Below are 20,221 nucleotides of genomic sequence, written 5' to 3'. Positions count from 1 at the left end.
TATTAGCTTAAGAATAATTTTTTTTCATATTGCATTATGCAAAGCTATCATCATTATGCATAATTGAATTTTAAAAAAATATGAAAGTTTTTACTGCAGCAAAATTATAACTTTCTAAACAGTTTTAAAATATTTCATTTCACTTAATAACTGTATATGTAATTTCCTTGATCGAAATAGAAATGCTGAATTTTTAATTAATTTTAAAATAAAACTAAAAACAATTATACACAAATATACAATATGTATGTACATACATATATAATTATTTAAATAAAAAGGAAAGACTTCTATTCAAACCTATAAGACGATAATTAGTTCTTAAACTGTTCCGCTCATAAATTCTTTATTATGATTAAATAAAACTTTTTTGCTGGGTGTTTAGGCTCTGAAAAACACTGCAATTATGAGAAAATTCATGTGTTATCTAAGTAATTTGTAAGCTAACGTAATCTAAGAAATTTCAGTAATACAAAGACTGGCTTGCTCTTGTCATTAACTGACATTGTCATGTCATTAAAGAGATGTCCTGGTTGATGTTGAACCTTAATTTTTAGAGCTAAGAAAAGAATCTAAGCTGTTTTTGAATTTAATTTTTCTTCTAACGTTAACATCGGTTAGCTTGTAAAAATTCAATTCCATAACATTCGTATCAAAAATGAAAAAAAAAATTAATTTCGTTTAATTCGAAAAAAATATTTTAAATCAATTCTAAAATGGTAAATTTTTATTCACAAATTTAAGATACAATTTCTCTTAAGTGCTATTGACAATACGAAAAATTTTAACATTAAATCTATGATAAATTCTAATAACTGTTCACATATTAAACCGAAATTATCTAATGGAATCAGATTTTTCGTCAAAATTTTATAATTTTTAAAAAAAAATTATAAATAAAATAAAAATCAACTGCTCACTGTTAAAATTCGCAATAACACTTTCATCATTATACTTAAAAATCTGACAGTGAATTTGATAAGAATAGAGTAAAATCATAAATTTTAGTATAGTACCATAAATAACGAGCAATTTTATGAGTTTGCACATTAATTGGTATATAGATTTCTTATACTGCATTTTATTTTTAATCTACATGTGCGCATATAACAATATTTGAGAAACACTGAATAAATTCAAAAATAATCTACTAAAACCGAAAGAAACAATATTTATTACCCTACAAACATATTATTACCAAAAAATCTTTACTTATACAATAAAGAGGAAACAATAATTAGGGCCGTCTATTAAATTAGGTTTTTTTATCAGTACCAAACAAAAAGAAATATGTGTACATGCATGTGTATATTAAAGCCAGAAAAAAATAATAAAAAAAATCCGAGTTAGCGTGATGAAAATTCCGACAATAACTGAGACGCATAACACATATAATAACAATGTACTGCAAACAACATTAAGTCATTACATTACAAAAGTCCACAAAAAAAAAACTTAGAATAAACAACTTAAATTCTTCACAAAAAAAAATTTTTTTTCTTATAATTTTTTCTTTTAATAAAAACCCATAAATAAAAATTTTTCCCTACTATATACATATTATATATAGACCTTTAATATTCAGATGGTAATTGATGCATTCAACCATTAGCTAAAGTTATGAAAGCACACTCAAAATGTATGAAAGAGAAGAAAATATTATCACTTAAGTATGTGACTGATGTCAATCACAATTTTTCAAAAAAAAAAACATGTTTTTTCCTTCAATTTTAAAATATTAACTTTGCCAGAAAATAGTGTGAATGTAATATAGGGCCAATTTTATAAAATAAATACGAAGAAACGGAAATTTATACACAAATACACATTCAAACCAAGCACAAATATTGATGTAAATTTTACACATGTACACATATTAATAAATTTGATTGAAAATTATTTCAAAATATGTGTACAACAAGAAAACACCACATAGCACCACTAAGGAAAAGGTGTGTTATTGCAGTAATATAGTCCAATTATAATTAAAACTCATCGCTGCCATTTTTCAAACTCGCCATCGTATTTAAAAATTTACTTTTCGTTTATAATATCTAAGAAACAATGAATAAACAAAATTTCAATTACAATTTTGTATTGCAACACTTTCATACAGTATGATTCACTCATAGTGATTTTTGTGTAAATGCGAAATACTCGATTTATCCTTTGAGGAATCAATTAAGAACAAACTGTCGTAAAATTCGAATATGCTTTAGCCAAGATTATCCAATTCATTGACCAATTGAAAAATCTTGGAAAAACAATCAATTTCATTGATTTTCAAATTGTTTCAATGTAATTTAATTTTTTCCAAAAGGATTATTTATATTTTGTAAATACATGTCGATTTTATGAAGGTTTGGCAAGTTTTTAATACATTGATATTAAATTATCATGAAATTAGGAGCGTTTTTAATTTTCTGTGCGTTCGTCCGTCTGTACATCCGTTCATCCGTGAATATGTTTACAAAACTTCTACACCCTTGAAAATAGACAACTGAAATTTCATATGTACATAGATCTTTACTAGAAACTTATTTCTGTCGAAGAAAATTTTTACCTATCTTCCCCCCTCTAAAAATTAAAGCCCACAAAAACTAATAAAAATGTCATTTTTTTAACTTTTTATTGCAGCGAAACCACAAACAATTTTCAAATTTTGCAAAAGCGGGAAAGTAGTGAATGGTTTCGTCTACCACGGATACTATATTTGAACTTTAAAAGAATAAAATAACCGTTAAAATTTACCGTTATCTAAAATCTGTCTTTTGCAAATTTTTGATATCGTTTTTCTTCTAGACGTCAGATTGAAGGAGTTTAAAATTTCAGCAGCTCTTAGACACTTATATAAAGTTCAGTTCGTTATAAGATATTTTTCTTCCACAACCACCCCCTCTCAAGTTATCGTCTCTTCAAATTTGTAAAATTGTAATTTTTAGCAACGAATATTACCGAAATTGCAATCCTTTTCAAATTTCTATAAATGCAGAAAAATAACGGTAAATGTCATGCCATTAAAAAATATGGCATGGCTTATTTTTCTTACCTCGAGCAATTAACCCTTAAATTCGAGGAATATGTTAACGCTTCTTTAAGTTTTATTTCAGAGATTGCATGTATTGATTATCCTAAATGTAGGCAATTTTTGGAATATATTCGAATACGAGTATGAATAAAAGTAATTTTAATAGTTATAGTAGGTACATAGATTTGAAAGCAATATTTTCACTTGTTGAAGCGATTAGTGCTACATTACAAACCATTGGTTAGACCAAACTTTATTAATTAATATTTTGATCGGTACAGCCAAGAGTTTTCGTAACGTCGTAATTTCAAAATTCCCCCTTTTTTTTAAATATTTTATAAGATTTCTATTAAAAGATAAAAAGAAATATAGCAGATATTAAATCATAAAAAAAATATTACAACCATACATTCACATACGTATATGTATTTATATTATAATGTCCGCATTGAGGTGAAAAAGCAAAAGAATATTGAAGCAATTTGCTAAGATCAAATGTAAATACCTACACACATTTTATATATAATAAAATATGTATATTATGTATGTAAGCATTTGATGTTATTGAACTTCAATAATAATTTTTAAATTAAAATGTATTTTTACAGTTAAGGTAAGTGTTTTTTTTTAATTGCACTCATAAACAATTGTTAACCGTCATTTTTTTTATCATGTATAATCACAAATTACAATAATAGAAAGTTATTGAATTGGAAATGTGTATACATATAAATATACTTATACATAATGACTTTGGACTATATATACTTAGGTATGTATGTACTATGAACGTGTAATATAAATATATTAATTGATTTTAATGTCAACGATTAATTTCAAAAATCAATATTAGCTCTATATAGCACGGCTCTGTGGAACATAATATATTTAGTGATAAAAGAATAGAAAATTAAAGACAAGTATTATAATATTCAATTTGAAACTAAAGATTTAATGTACACAAAAATAAATTGTAAAGAAAAAGTTTAATTAACCCAAAAAAAATATTGTTTTCCCATTTACTGATACACACATAGGTTTTTTTAAACCTAAGTTTTCTTCCAATTATTACTCTTTTCTTTTATCTTCATTCAATTTGCAATTTGCATGTTGAATTTAAACATTTGGCAGTAGTGGTCTAAAACAAGAATTTGCACCAAAGTTATTTTATTTGGATCATCACTTTAATTTAATGATAAGCTCTACTACCACTAGAATGGATGAATCTCTCAAGTACAATTCAAGTAAATTCATGAAATTTATATACAAAAGGAACTCAATTTTGAAATAAAATTTTTATTAAATTATTCAATTTGCCTTTAAATGCATACAATTATATATAATTAACGTCAAATAAAAAAAATTCCATATGAAAATGACGAAAAAATTTCTATACAAACAAATTCATCTTTAATTTCAAAAAATTACATATAAAAGAAGCATGACAATCATGAAAAATTCGCTCTTGTTCTATTGAAAAAATTCAATTAATTGTTTATAAAAGAGCAGTTTTATCTTGAAAAAAGAGAAAATAATTAAAAGCCAGGGATATTTTGCATAAATTATTTTCAATAATATTCCAAAATATTGCATACCTTCCGGATGAGAAAAAGAATTAGAAAAAGAAGTATTGACATAATGGTCAAATTCCATGTCTAGTTCAATCATTTAAGAGTTAAGACAAATATTTATAATCTTCGATGACAAGTAATTCGCCGTTTATTAGGTTTTGGCATTTATTAAAATTTAGAAAAGATTGCAGTTTGAAAAATACAAGATATCGGAAAATGAAATTCTGTTAACGAGAAGAAGAAACAGCTCGTCACTTTTCTGCATTTGAGGAATAAATAATTAAAAAAATGGCATTTCAAGACTGTGAGGGATTATAAGTAAAAATTCTCTGAAGGTATAAGTAAAAATGTTCTTGTACAGGATTAAATTTAACGTAAAACATCAGAAGTTATAAACCAAAAAACAAAAACTTTCTGTTTTATATAAAAGATGTAGAAGTTTTGTAATCAGACGGCAGATAAACGGATAGACAAAGTGAAATTAATACACACTTTTTCTCCAAATTTCGTTGAACACGTGCTAAAAACCAAGATTAAACACAATTTTCTCTAATTAAATTGTTTTCTGTTTTTTGTGCTTATGATATTATATGAGAATAAAAGCAACAATAAAATGTCTAAGATTATCCTAAGAAAATTTTCTAAAGGTGCCATAATTACTTTCTGTAATTTTAACTTCTGCAAAAGAGAAACTTTTTTTTTTGATTATTTTATTTTTCTTGTCTTTTTTTTTACATACTAGAGGAGCAGAGATAAGTGAAAACATTACAAAACTTTTAGCTCTTTACTTTGTTATTATTTTTATTTATTCATTTTTTCTTTTTCTTCTCTTGCTGCATATTGAATTAATCAAATATCCTTTCTATAACAACAGGAATTATATATATAGAACAACGAAAATAAAATAAAAGGAAAATTAAAACATACGATATTCTGACATCCTCAAAACATTTTTGGTTTCATTTTCTTTTTTTAACCATACATAAATATTTATCTATATTGTATAGGAGTTGGCAGACTTACTTTATATAGAAATTCGTAGTTCATAAGCGTTATAAAGAATTCTCTATAAATTGAAACATAAATTTACAATGACTTTCTTCTACGAAACTTCAGAATTTGCCAGTCAAAAGTCGTAGTTTACGGAAGTATTTACGATTTTAAGATGCTCGCGGAACTTTTCTAATTCTGCTATATAGTTAGAATGTTATTCGCAGCGGTAATTTTCTCGATGTATATGAATTGATAGTCAGTAATTATGCGAGATGAAAACTGTCTGATTTAACCTGTTGAAGATAGGTCTAACTGCTTCACGTCTCTTTTTTGTTAATTCAAAAATAGAGGAAAAGTCAATTTAACGAAATAAATGAGTGTGTGAAATTTATTTTTAGTTAAAATTTCATCTGAGTTCAGATTTCAACAGGGTCATAATTTTATATATGTATAACTTGTTTTTTTATGCGCAACAATTTCTCATCATTTGGTAATCTTTGTATAATAAATTCACCTACGTCGTTTATATGGTTATGATAAAACTAAAACAAAAAAAAGGTTAAAAATAAATTTTTAGCGAAATTTGAGAAAATACATAGGTACATACATACATATGTATAGAATTTGCATACATACATATATAAAAAAGTAACTCATTTAAAATAAACAATAGCAATTTTCGCAATGTGTTAAGAATTTCAATATTAATCTGAGGAAGCCTCAAGCATATTACAATAAAAAAAAAAAACAGAAAAAAAAAATGGCAATAACAACATTAAATTCACATACATGTATACAATTGCTGTATGAGCATTTATGAACATGTTGCTCTTTCAACCATATGATGAAATGATGATACTTTTTTTTGTGTGTTCTATAAAGTAAAGACAAGAAGGAAAAGAAAGAAAAGGATACGTCTACTAAGCATCTGAGATTTACTCGACACGTCGATTTTATTTTCGTGCTCCTTGTTTTTTTTATTATTTTCGTGGTTGGTTTTTGTTTTTTTTTTATAGCCATTTTTATTTTCAACTTTTCAGTTTCAACTTTTTTTTTTATCGTACTTTTTTTTTGTTGGTTATTTAACAGCACATATATGATGAGATTTGATATTAATGTAAGCAATGTGTGTATACAAATCTTTTTTTTTTGTTCAAATATCATGTACAAAATAAAGAGTGTATGTCTGTAAAAATAGTAAATATTAAATCTAAAAGGATGTGTATAAAGAATTCATCAAGTGGTTTATGGCTCGGAAATAATTCTTTGTACATAGAATTGGGAAAAATCATACAAAGATGTACACTTGTATAGCGTCTATACTTTTCGTTAAATATATAAACTTAAATATTTGTATGTAATACAATATATTTTTTAAGGATTAAAAAAAATAAATAAATATACACAAAAGGATAATCGCATATGTATGTAATCACGTATTTTCTTTATAGAAATATAAACAAATTTGAGTGAAAATAGTTAGAAAAGAAAAAAATATTTTTTTTTGTTTAAAAAAAAATTTATATATATATATGTATATATACATAATGTATATATGTATTTATCTAATGTGCATATTGTATGAAATTTTATATTTTTAATATAAGTCACTAGAGCTACCTTTATTTTTGATTCATTTTGAACAGAGTAAACAAAAAATTTTTATTTTAAATTCTTATTAGCAACTTCCATTTAAGTTTTGTGAGCTAAAGTTGCTATTTCCCTCAAATACAAACACTAATCTACTTAATTAAAATATCTTTTAAACAGAGGCAGTTTTATGTTTGAAACAGACGATATTGGATTAAATGAAATCAGAATATAGCTTAGAAAAAACTTCCTGAATTAATAACTGAATTTGAACCGAAATTTTTACACATACTCGTAACAAATTGATGATTAGAACAGACTTTCCCAATTTTTCAATTTTGAAATTAAATAAGCTAAAATAAAATTTTAAAATATTTTATTAAAAGACAGAAATTTTCTTCGATTAATTCATTCTTCGTTTTTTTTTGTAAATTAAAATTTATCAAATAATATTATTGAGAGTATGTGGCAACTCTAATATAATAACAAAAATAAAAAACTAAAAATAAGAATTTTTTCTTTTTTTTCCTTTAAAAATAAACAACAACCACAATAGCAAACAATAACAAAAATTTAGAGTAATAATGATAGTAAAAAATTTTGATTTTATTTCTGTTAAAAAGAGGTTACCTAATACCACAAAATATTTGTAATGTTTTAAAATGTTATGCATGTAGATAAGAATGTGGGTAAATGTTTAAGGTGGCAAAGACAAGGGAAGAAAAATAAAATTGAAAATATTTTTAGTGTAAGTGTAATAGATAGAAACCCCAAAAAAATATTTTTCATATAATAAATAAATATTTAAAGTTTTTTGGTTGCATTTTATACCAATGATATTATTACATATATTTATACATATAAATATACAACAACATAGATACACTTTATCCTATAAAAGAAACAAGTGAATAATGCGTGATTCCATAATGGTGTTTACACATTTATTTTAGTACACTTATGCTCCGATTTACACCAGAGTTATAAACGTAAAAATTCAAATTAATTTGGCTTGGCCGAGGATTTCGACATTTCTTTTGACATTTTTATTTTAGAAATATAAGCAAATATTTCTGGAAAGGAACCATAAAACATTTATTTAAAACAGTCATTTGCCATCCACTTTTGCCATGTAAATTTTACACTACAGATAGTTCATGTTTATTTTACACTGATGAACAATAATGTCAAAACTATGAACGTAAAATGTTTTATTAATTTATTAACCAATAAAAACATTATTGCAATATGTCTAACAAAAAGCTCTAAAAATTTTTTCTTAATATCAAAGAGAGTGATCATCGGGACTCTAGTACGTATTGCAATCACTCTGTAGGAAGAACCACTATTCAAATTAAAAACACCAACCCTTCCAATACATTATCTCAATCGAAATTTTTTTGAACCTACTTCTCATACTAATATTGTAATACTTCTCATACCAATCTTGTAAGCGTTGCTGCCATTACCCACCCGATTATATTCGATATATCACGATTTGTTATATTTCAGTGCAATCTTTTTTCAGGAAGCTATAATTGATAAAGTTAAAACACGTAATTAAAAATTTATTAAAAATTAAGTTTACTATATCACTAATTCGTTGGGAATCATCTTTAAATACACGATTATCATTTTGAAATACATTAGTTGTCATACTGATTAAAATATTTCTTTAACTTTTTCATTTACTTCAACTTGTTTATTTATGCTTTAAATTTAGTGCAAAGAGAAATGATCTAGTGTGGGTTTGTCTTCACCACATTTTTGACAGATAATCTAGTTCGAAGTTCGATGAGGCCTGGACACACTAGACATTATTCGGAGATTTCGGTAAAAAAATAGTGCGATAAATTAGTTCTTAGTACAAAGTTCGATGCGTTCGGAGACAGCCTAAATAAGATCTGCCAATTTCAAACTTTTCTTTTGTAATCGAAAATTCTGCTAACAAATTTTGAACAAGGTTTATAAAAATTTTCATAAGCTTAATTAAATAAGTCAAAATATATATTTTTGAAAGAAACATTTTATTTTTCTAAAATTTATTCAAAATATCGTAAATTGAGGTTAATGTCGGCAAAAATTCTTATTTCGTTATTTTTTTACTAAACGTTTTGTTATCATTTTTGTCTACCTTTTTTAATTTTCTTCTGGAATTTTTTATTCTTAACATACTTCTCGTATATTGTATGTATTAAGAATACGGTATCTAAATATCTTGTAGGTTGTATGCAAATGTGTGAAAATACTATTTCTTCAAATATGCTTGTAAGTACATACATATATACATATACACACACTATATAGTATTATAAATTCGAATATTCGTACGCTATATTCTTGTTTAAATTTATGTAGTAAACTTTATTCGAATGACTGCACTGAAGATATTTGAATATATTTTTAAGCTTCACTGAATTTTAGAAGTTCTTCCTTCTTATTATTGTTTTTTTTTTTGTTATGCTTATTCATATGTAAGTATAATGAAATGGATTCGAAGGAAAAAGTTTTATTTTTTAAGTCTTTCTTTTATTTTTTTTTTCTTCTTTTATCATTTTGGTGTAAGAGGACATGATCGTGATGTATATGAAATTAATTGAAGTGCTTTTATTTATTGTTCTTTATTTTAATACCATGATGATGGTAAATATATTATATAAAAAAAAACAAAAATGTTAAAACTAGTAAAATTTTTTATACTTTTACATAATAGTCTTACTTCATCACTTTTACACATTTCTACATAATTATACAATTACATACACAAATGTACATATGCACATCCCAGAATAACTTGTGCATATATAGAAAAAAAAAAGATTTACATATTTTAAATATTCTTTTATTGAAATTTACAATAATGTATAAGATTTTTACTTAAAAATGATTACTTAATCCTGAAATTAAATATTTCATGATTTTAAAAATACAAAAATAGATGAAACAACAATTTAGTCGTAGCATACAATTGCCATCACTATCAGAGGAAGACAGGAAAGCACATTAAGTAATTTATGACGCATGTTACAAAAATGTTGCAAAGAGAATCAAAAACTGAAAATGGGGTTGTGATGAATTATCTTTTGGAGTAAACTTTAACCTAAGCCAATTCAGAAACTTACATACGTTCGGGCGGATCTTTTTATGTCTGTATATATAAGACTCTGCAGCAAACAAGTCAAAAAGAACAATGTCTGCTAACATAAAAGTAGCAATTCCATATTGCTTCTCTCAACGAAAAACAAACCATTAGTAGTTTGTTAGGGATCTAGTAACCATCTTATCGCCTAATTAACTACTTCTCTATTAACGACTAGTGTATTAGATTTGTAGTTTATTAAGGGATAAGATTTAAACAGCTAATTATAAAAGGAGATCTACAAGAGAACGGAGACTTGGGTAACAACGAAATTAAGTTCACAAAACAATCGGGTCTTTTCACTGGTCTTATAAAAATTTTTTAGTTTTATAAGGCACCACGGTAAGTCTAGATGATTATAGGAATCCAGCCAAATGTTAATAAATATACAGAAAAAGGCTAGTGACATTGACTAGAGCATATAAACTCCTTCAAATTTTATTTACTGCAACCATTTTCTATTTTCATTATAATATTCCATTATTAACCTTCATTTTTCAGGAATAGCATTTATTTCATAAGCATAAATATAATTTTTTATAATTCTTTTTACAATTACAATTTCAATTTAATTTTTTAATTCTTTATGTGGTAAACAAATATTATTTTTTAATTTTATTACATATAAATTCAAATAATTGGAACCACCTCTTTTTTTAAATAACTTTTTTTAATTTGTTTTCTTATATATACTTGCTAACATGTAGATATAGAAAATCACAAGATCTTATCAATTTGAAATTAACCTGTTTATTTAACTTTTCTATTTTTTAATTCTTCTTGTCACGCTTATATCAAAATGCGCGTAAATTGAATTGAAAACCTTTACCTTGACTTCATTCTAAAACTGATTTTTACATAAGTTCATAACAGAACTCTACATACTACTTATATATATGCATAATGTATAGCAATATTGTATATCTACAAAAATTTTTTATTATGTGTATTAAGGCTGACCCGGCAATAACATGTCCAAATTGTTTTGAAATGAATAGTTTTAATTAAAAATAGTGTTTACCAAATGAAAAAAAAATTAAGTAACATTTTTATATCCGTAAAAGAAAAATTGATAATAATAGGTATAAAACAATATATATATATATATATATATATATATATATATAGAAATATTAATTGTAATAGCCGTGTATGATCAACGTAGTGTTACCAGATTGTTTTGTTTATATGGTACTTTAAAATCTGCAAGGTTGTTGGAATGTTAGATTTTTAAACTGTTTATATTATTAAAGCATTGCGCTGCCTTACTGTGTTGTATTTGTATATTTTAATGGAATATTTTAAAGGGGTGGCCCCTCCTACAATGCGAACTGTATCGAAATTACAAAAAGTTTTTAAATTCCGCAAAAATAATGACACCCTCCTCTACTCTATTAATTGAATTATCATAATTAATTGAGTTTAAATTTATTTAATTGCCATTAGTTTATTATAAAGAAAAATTTTCAAGGTTTACTAGCTTACTATCTCTTAGTAAAAGGTACCATATAGCTTATAGTCTAATGTAGCTTATAGTTTAGCTAATTCTTATTATTTGGTAATACTTTTGATAATTGGTCTTTTATTGTTTTTAGAAAAAAGAATAAAATTTATTAAGTAATTTAATTTTAAAATCATATATCCAGGTGTTGCTTTGTATATTATCATGTACATACATAATTACTTAAAAAAAGCAATTTTTTTTCTAAATTGATTGGTAGTAGATCATTGCTGTTACCGCCCTCTTAATTTCCTTTTACGATTAAATTTTGATTGCAAAAGATTGAATGATGTTCAACTAAGAATAATAACATAAACATAGGCTCTTAATTACATGAATTTACTTATCAAAGAAAGAACATTTTAACATTTAAATAATTGCAAAGAAATTATGTACATACATATTGTAGGTATATATTTATATATTTGCCCGTATAGGATAGCAAACAATTTAAGGCTTTACAGCTCTGTCAGTTAAACCAAAATCGTTAGAGAAATGATAAGATGGGTTTTAATCGTGTTAGTCGGTTGACATGACTTATTGTGACGTAACAATTAGTGGATAGGCAAAAACTAAAAGAAATATCAAGATAATTATTGAATTAGACGGCGAAATCTGTTGAAAAATATATTTACATTTTACCAACAGAAAGAACATTTCGTCCTAACAAAATAGTTAACAACTTTGCCGCGATTTAGCGGGTTTAAACAATTTTACACAACAAGACGTTAAATATAGCTACTTTTATTAAGTTTATATATAATTTAGAGAGGAAGATGTAAAATAAAAGTCAGATGTAAAGACGGACAAAAGAAAGTATAAGACTAATTTAAATAACATTTTTGTAAAATTTTTCTAAAAGCCAACAATATGAAAACTGAATACTAACATGGCTTAACTAAAATTTAGCTAATATGAAAAACTTGTCGAACAGACTATAAAATCTTAATTTTAATTAAAAATCCCTTAAAAATAAGTAAAACATTTCAATTAACCATAAAATTGTGTTATAAAAAATAGATGTAGTTTCCTGCCATTATTTTGCATAATGGCAGAAAAATGAAATGATGAAAAAACTATTTCGGTCAACACTATTACATACTCAGTCTTTAAAAAAGGTATGATATAGAATATAGAGTGGCTATTTGGTAGAATATAGAGTAGTATTTTTTGATATAACCGTGCAGCGTAAAATTTTTCTGCTTTTCAAATCCAAAAAACTTCTATTTTACTTATAAACTGTTAAACTTAATACCTTAAAAACAAAAAATTTAACAAAAGAGTTTAAGATAAACTTATTTTAATTATTTATGTATCTATCATTTGAAATAGTTACCCATATAAATCCATTAGTTATTTTACATAATTTTTTTATTAAATTTTTTTGGTTTCTTTTAAAGAACAAAATATTTTCTATTATACAATTTAGGAGCATAAACGTAACATTTATGACTCAGATAAAATTGAACACAACAAAAAAAATTTCTTTATAAAACTTTGTTAGTTTGCCTCTAGTGTTTCTATATTAAGTGTTTATGTTTCAATTTACAGGATCTACATATATCATATATCATACGTTATTACCATTTGTAGTCGTATTTATATTTAAATGAAAAGATAACTTAATTTCAACACCATAAATCAAATATAATATTTCAATATTGTTAAATTAATTGGATAACATTTTCATTGTTATTTACTTATTTATGCCTCAGTATAAATACAAATTTAATTTCCGCCTTTACAAGAAAAATTTGATTAATTCAATTAGCTTGATAAAAAAAATTACAAACTTGTATTCAATATACAAGAAAATATAAACGAAGCATGCATACTAACAAATAATAACGTACGGGTGCCTGTAATTTGTTTTTAAGTTTATAACATTGTTTTGCTAGACTTGAAATTTTTGGTAAAAAATTATGGTAACAAATGCAGCAGCTAAGTGACATTTTTATTCAATTGACATTTTGTGAAATTAAAAAAGCAGTTTTGTGTAAAATTATTTCATTTCTTTCATTTTTTAACTTCTTAAGTTGGAAATATTAATTTTATTTTTACTTTCTCATTTTCAAGTTTTAAAAACATTTTTGGAAAACTGACCTCTTTATAAACAAATGACAAACCGAACAGAATCAATTTTGACGTTGACAATTTTAATAAATCACGCATGAAATGACAAATATAAAAATGTCTTTCAATGTAACGGAAGACTGAAAAACGGAATTTTATGTTTAAACTCTTTAATTTTTTTCCTAATTAGTTCCAGAATATTCCGCAATTCATATGAAATAATTTTTTACATGATCATGTTTTAAGTACAACTCGGCATTATTCAACAACAATTTTGTTTGACACAAAAATTGTAAAGGAAATTCTTTTTTTAAAAATTAATTAGCAAAATCTGTAAAAAACAATCAAAGAACTTCAAACTAAATTAGCAAATTTTTCATTTAGTATTTCGAAAAGATTTTGCTATTCAGTTCATGGCAAAGACATCTTTTAATCATTTATAAAAAAACTTACAATTTTACAGAAGATTATGAAAAATACCTTTTGAACACATCCCCTGAATTTTAAGAAAGTTGGCAAGCTTCTAGTTAGCATACCTGAAAAAGTTAAATTTGGCTCTTTAGAGAGTTTAGATTTATGCCACTCGAATTCCCTTGAAAGCTCACCTCACCTCAGTTTCGGTAACAACCAGAACTCAAATATTAAATTTCAAAAAATTTCATCAAATCGGCCCCCAATTTGGTTTCCGAGTCCTGATCTTTCAAAAAAAAATGTAGATTCATTGTTTTACTATTCCAAATTTTAAATAATTAATTTCAAGGAAATTAGTACATTATTTCTCTTTAGATCTGTAAAATAGCCAAAGTAAACTCACACATAAAGCTTTATGAAAGTTCGTTTAGCGAAACTTGAGATACACGCGTGCATACACAGGCCGACAGACTGACAGACCGACAAACCGACGTCTCTCTAAAAATAGTTTTTTTTACGCTTCCCTACTATGGAGAAGTGCATTCTCACCGAAAACTCGACAGCCAAATTTTGGTGCTATCACATAATATACCCTACTATATGCAATGCATTCGATAATATGATTAAAAAAACCCTAGAATAGACTACAACATTTCTAAGTAAAATTGAATAATTTAAAAAAAATATATATATAAGTATGTAAGCAAATTCTCATTATTACTGAATTAATACGTTTTATAGTTTTTATTTTATTGCTCGCTTAAAATAATGATAAGAAACCTTTTAAAATTCCTCAATTTTTATCTACTAAGATTTTTAATACAGAAAATTGACAAAAGAACCAATTTCCAATTATACGACATACTCTTGCATATACGTTATGTATTGTAAAATCGAACACAAAGATACAAGCTAAAGTAGGTGAACATAAAATTCTAATGCTTACTTTATAACTTGAAACCAATAATGATAAGAGCTAATGAAATTCTTTTCTGATATCCAACGTTCTTAATGATACCTTTGCTTATACGAAAAAGGGACTAAAATTTATTTAAATTCAGTTTTTGTTGTTCTTTAATGTTTCCGAAATTTTTTAAGCCTAATAAACGTTTTTAAATAAAACAGTCAAGCTAAATAAATAAAACTATTGTTTTAAAACAAGAAGAAAAAGAGCGAGAGAAAAAAAAGCCTACACAACAAGTTAATAATGGAAATGGCGCCAGTTTTTTTTTATATTTAACTAAAAATTGTTAACACTTTTTATTAAAGTCATTAATAAATATAAAAGCCAAAAGATGCGTTTTTTATAATAATTTTAAAATAGTAAAAAAGAATTATTAATTGACTTGATTTTTTGTTAAACAATCATTAAAATTAAAACATAGAGAAAAATACCAATATTTTATCAAATATAGTCAATAAAAGCACGCAATGCGATTACATGAGAATCATTATCATGTTATACAACTGCGGGACACATAAACATTTTAACATATGAACAAATAGAGAAATTAGTTTCACAATGATTTTATTGGGTTACTTATTATAATATTTATAAGGCTATAGAGGACCCATGGAACAAACAAAAGAGTGACACAGAATGCTGTACGTAATAAAAACTAAAAGTTTATGTTAACAAATTTTTTCCACAACTTTTTTACTTTATGAACGTTATTTCGATTATTGAAAGACTATAAAGTTGTTGTCGTTGATATTTTAACAAAATGTTCGCTTATTTTAAAGGAACTGCTTTTCTTCATGCTAAAATTCTCTTTAATATCTTTTCCATATTTTAAGGTATACCACTAAATCTGAATTCTAGTTCCCCGCTCCCGTATTTTTAACCCAAATTATATGAAAAACTAGTAAATTTTTTTCTGAATCAAAAAGTAAATTACTGCTAAGTTTAAACCTCAGTTAAGGACAAGTTTTGTTTTACAATCTTCATAAAGCAGATTAAAATTTACCTATAACATAATTTTTCAAATAAGTTATAACAAAGTGGAAAAAAACCAAAAAGAAGATATTATCAAAGTTTAAAAATTTTCCCATTCTGTTTTTTAAGATCAACTATAAATAAAAAAACCAAAACACTATGATTAATATGCACCACAACCCTAATTGCATAAAAATGAATTTGGCTACAACTAAAAATTAAAATTTAATAAATTTTCCTTTAAAAGTCCAAAAATATGCAATTGTTTTACAATTATTACAAGGAGAAGGTTCACAAAATAAATATCAAAACCAAAAAAACTACTCTGTAATTTTCTCAGAAACAGAAGAACAAACTTTTTCTGTAAATTTACGCAAATGCATTTTATTAGTTATCAAAAAGAGATTAGTAATTTTTTCTTTACTTTATTAACATTTGCATTGGTTAAGTCGAATAAAATTGTTGAAAGATTTCTCTGGTCAGATATAGTAAAGGTAAAACAAATCAAGCTAACAATAAGATACTTATAAGTACTTATAAAAATTATATCATAAGTACAAAGCTCAAAAAAAAAATTTAAAAGTAATTGTCGTCTAACATAAAAGTGTTTAAACACTGTCACAATCTTTGACTTTAGGCATACAGTACGAAAGACCAAATTGGAAAAATTTTACTAAAGAATACCGTGATCGTACAATGCTAACTAGCTAGTTTTATATAAAGTTGAAGCAACGTTACACCTGAAAAATTTTGAAAAATATGTTTGTATAGGACTCAAATGAAGGTCTTCAAAAATAACAATTACAATGTTACAGTTAGTCTAAATTTGCCAACTTTTTAATTACCATTTGAATTGAAAATCAAAACGACGAGAAGCAAATCAATTTCTAACTTGACAAACACCAAGTATAAAAATATTCAAATTTATCACAATATGTATTGTTAGTTCTTGATATAGGCATAAAGAATGAATCAGTAATTTTATAACATTCTTTAAAAAAATTTTGTTGAAATATAAAAATTAAGACGAAATAGCGTTATACGAGTACGTATGCCATTGTGAAAAATAAATAACATTGTAGACTCTAGAAAATAAAGACAAATTTATTTAGTAAAATTTTATTTAAATACACGCTTTTTAACTAATGTGGTTTTAATTTACCAACATACAAACAGATTAACATGATAAAATTGCAATTTAGTTTTAAGAATCTAAATAATTCCAATACTGCAAAATCCATTACACCACATTATATTCAACAATAGAAAGAGTCTGATGATTATTATACGAGTATAAGTAATTACCAAAGCACTTGTTTTCATGGTAAACATAAACAAATGCACAAACATACAGAATCTTGAACGATTTGTAATTTTTGCAATCGAAAGTAATATAGTCCACATTTAAACTAAATTAACATTTATACAAAATTTCTTATGGAATTATTTGGGAATTTTAGCACACAATAATTTTGATTTAAATCGAAAATTGCAAAAGAATTTCTACTCCTTCGCTTTCTCGAATTACTCACGGTGATATTTTCCCAAATACGCTCAATTTAAATTATTAACATCTTGGAAAAATTGTTAATAAAACTATTTTGGTTATGCCGTTTTTTATTTTTGGAATTTTACGAATTTGTCAAACTTTTGACAAAATCGTACTTCTTAAAATACTGCTTTTAAAAAAGCACTAAAACAATCTACTAGATTAGTTATTTCATTAATATACCTAAATATATCAAATTGTGGCATACATTCAAGATGAGAAAAAGAAATCTTAACATGATGACGGTTCAGTAAGTAAACCAAGACAAGTTATTAAATTTTTGGTGGCATGGCACTTACTGTTAAATTTTTGAGTTATAGGTATTTGGAAGAGCTTGAAATATCGGAAGTATAAGACGCAGAAAATTAAAATTTCGGGAGGCCACATTTTGGGAGGAGCTGGAAGTTATAAAAATAAATTTATTTTAACGAAATAAACTATTTAGTAACATCTGTTTAGACCCCTACAACTTTTTGTCTAGAAGAAAACCCATATAGAAAATTTAATAAAAAAAACAGGTTTTAGATATCGGTTAATTTCAATTGCAATTTTTTCATTGTCAAATTTAACTTCGCTGTTTGGCGATAGAAGAAGTGTTTGTTGAATTTAAAAAATATTTTTTGGTTTCGTTACAATAAGAAGTCAAAAAAGGCATTTTTAAGAAGTATGCCTTTCAGCATTTCTTAAATGGCGTAAAAGTTTTGTAAACATACACACTGGCAGATGGACGAACTGAATAATAAACACTTGTTCAAAGAACATTTATTTTTTTGAAAAGTTCAAAAAATTAAACATTTCCAAAGAAGTTCTTCAAAATATTTAAAATACAATCTAATTTTTAATGTATTCGATTTTAATATATACATACAAACATTAAATTTTCGAATAGATATAATATGTATAAGAGCTTTCCATATGCCTAATTGCAAAATATCAGTTAAAAATAATTAGATTTCATTTTTGAAAAAAATTTTAGTTTAATCAAAGCAATTTTTAACTTAAACAGGTTTATTACTTACATTTTGAACTCAAAAAATTAAACCTTCACAAAATATAATAATAGAACAGTCATAAGTCGTGATTGAAAAAAAAATTGGCTCAAAACTTACGGTTATATAGCCTGAAGCTTTTTAGATAGAAAAGAAATATATAAAAGTTTCAAATCTTTAAAGAAGAACATCAAGAATTTTCTTATTTAAAATTACACCCGTAAATCTCTGTAAATCATTATAAGCAATAAATCTGAATAATATAGTAAATAGTAAATTTTTGTGTAACATAAATCTTAAAAATAACAAGTTTTCCAACCGTACAATAAAAGTATGGATCTTTCCGTGAATCCAGTTCAATAGATGAAAATTTGAAAAACTAAAAAGTTAATTTTAATTTACTTATATCTATTATGGAGTTGGTATTCTGGAAAATACAATACAAATTTTCAGGATCAAAATTGGTGCACAGGGTGTCCCATAACAAAGTGCGCTGCTATATGCCATTGTATTGGCCCTCATGAGTAGGCAAAACTTTTGTATCGAGACGTATTCACAGCTCAACAGATTCGGAGTTACAGGGCCTTAAAATCAATTTCCACTGATTTTTTTCCTTTTTGCAATTTTAAGTATAACTTCGCGACAGTGCAAGACAGGCACATTAACAAATATGTTTTGGGAAATCTCAGAGTAAGAGCGTTCTTATGAATATCTACATTGGTAATAATCTGATCAGATTAGACAGGATGAGACATCCTGTATAATTTTTAATGTAATAAAAATTTTTTTGTATGTATTTCATTAAAAATTAGAGGAAATTTTGTATTTATTTACTTTTCTTTTACAACAAAGTAATGAAAAATATTAAAATATTGAAAATGAATTACTTATACAAGTTATTTTAGACCTTTAAAATGTCTTCTAGTATCAAAGTCATCATTATCAGTCTGACCTATTGTCAACCAAATTTGCAATAGCAGAATCGGAAACGTAATTTTCAATTCAAGATTTACTAGTGAATTTTAATAAATTTCAAAGAGTAAAATTTTATATCTTTTATAAATATTTAAATAAATTTTACAAAACAATTTCATACATATAGACTTTTTATGGTAACATCAAAAAATCATGAACCATATTAAGAATCAGAAAAAAAAATTAAATAATTATCATCACTTAATTTAAACTTCAAAATGTCTGTAAAAGTTCAGCACTCTTTGAATCACACTCTATATGTAAAACATTAAATATTGACGTTTCTCCTATTATAGGTACTTTTTTATAATATTTTTTTCAATTTTTTTTTTATCTTTAAAGTTGACTGATAAAAAATTTCAAAAATATATCATACACACATACATACATGTATATAGTTTAAGTTCTAAAACATCTTCTTCCCATAATATTAAGTATTTGCTTTTTGCATTAAAATATAATTGTA

At 25.1% G+C, this 20,221-nt stretch overlaps 1 protein-coding gene across 1 annotated transcript in view; it reads right to left on the bottom strand.

The window, feature by feature from the left end:
* Positions 1-20,221, bottom strand: part of LOC129614268 (protein Wnt-5) — a 173,015-nt gene that overhangs the window by 60,364 nt on the left and 92,430 nt on the right. The gene's annotated exons all lie outside the window — the stretch shown is intronic.

Source organism: Condylostylus longicornis, unplaced genomic scaffold (assembly GCF_029603195.1).
Source record: "Condylostylus longicornis isolate FDR11 unplaced genomic scaffold, ASM2960319v2 ptg000004l, whole genome shotgun sequence".
Classification (NCBI taxonomy): Eukaryota; Metazoa; Arthropoda; class Insecta; order Diptera; family Dolichopodidae; genus Condylostylus; species Condylostylus longicornis.
The sequence above is the reverse complement of the archived record's forward strand: the minus strand, read 5'-3'. Positions and strand labels throughout refer to the sequence as shown.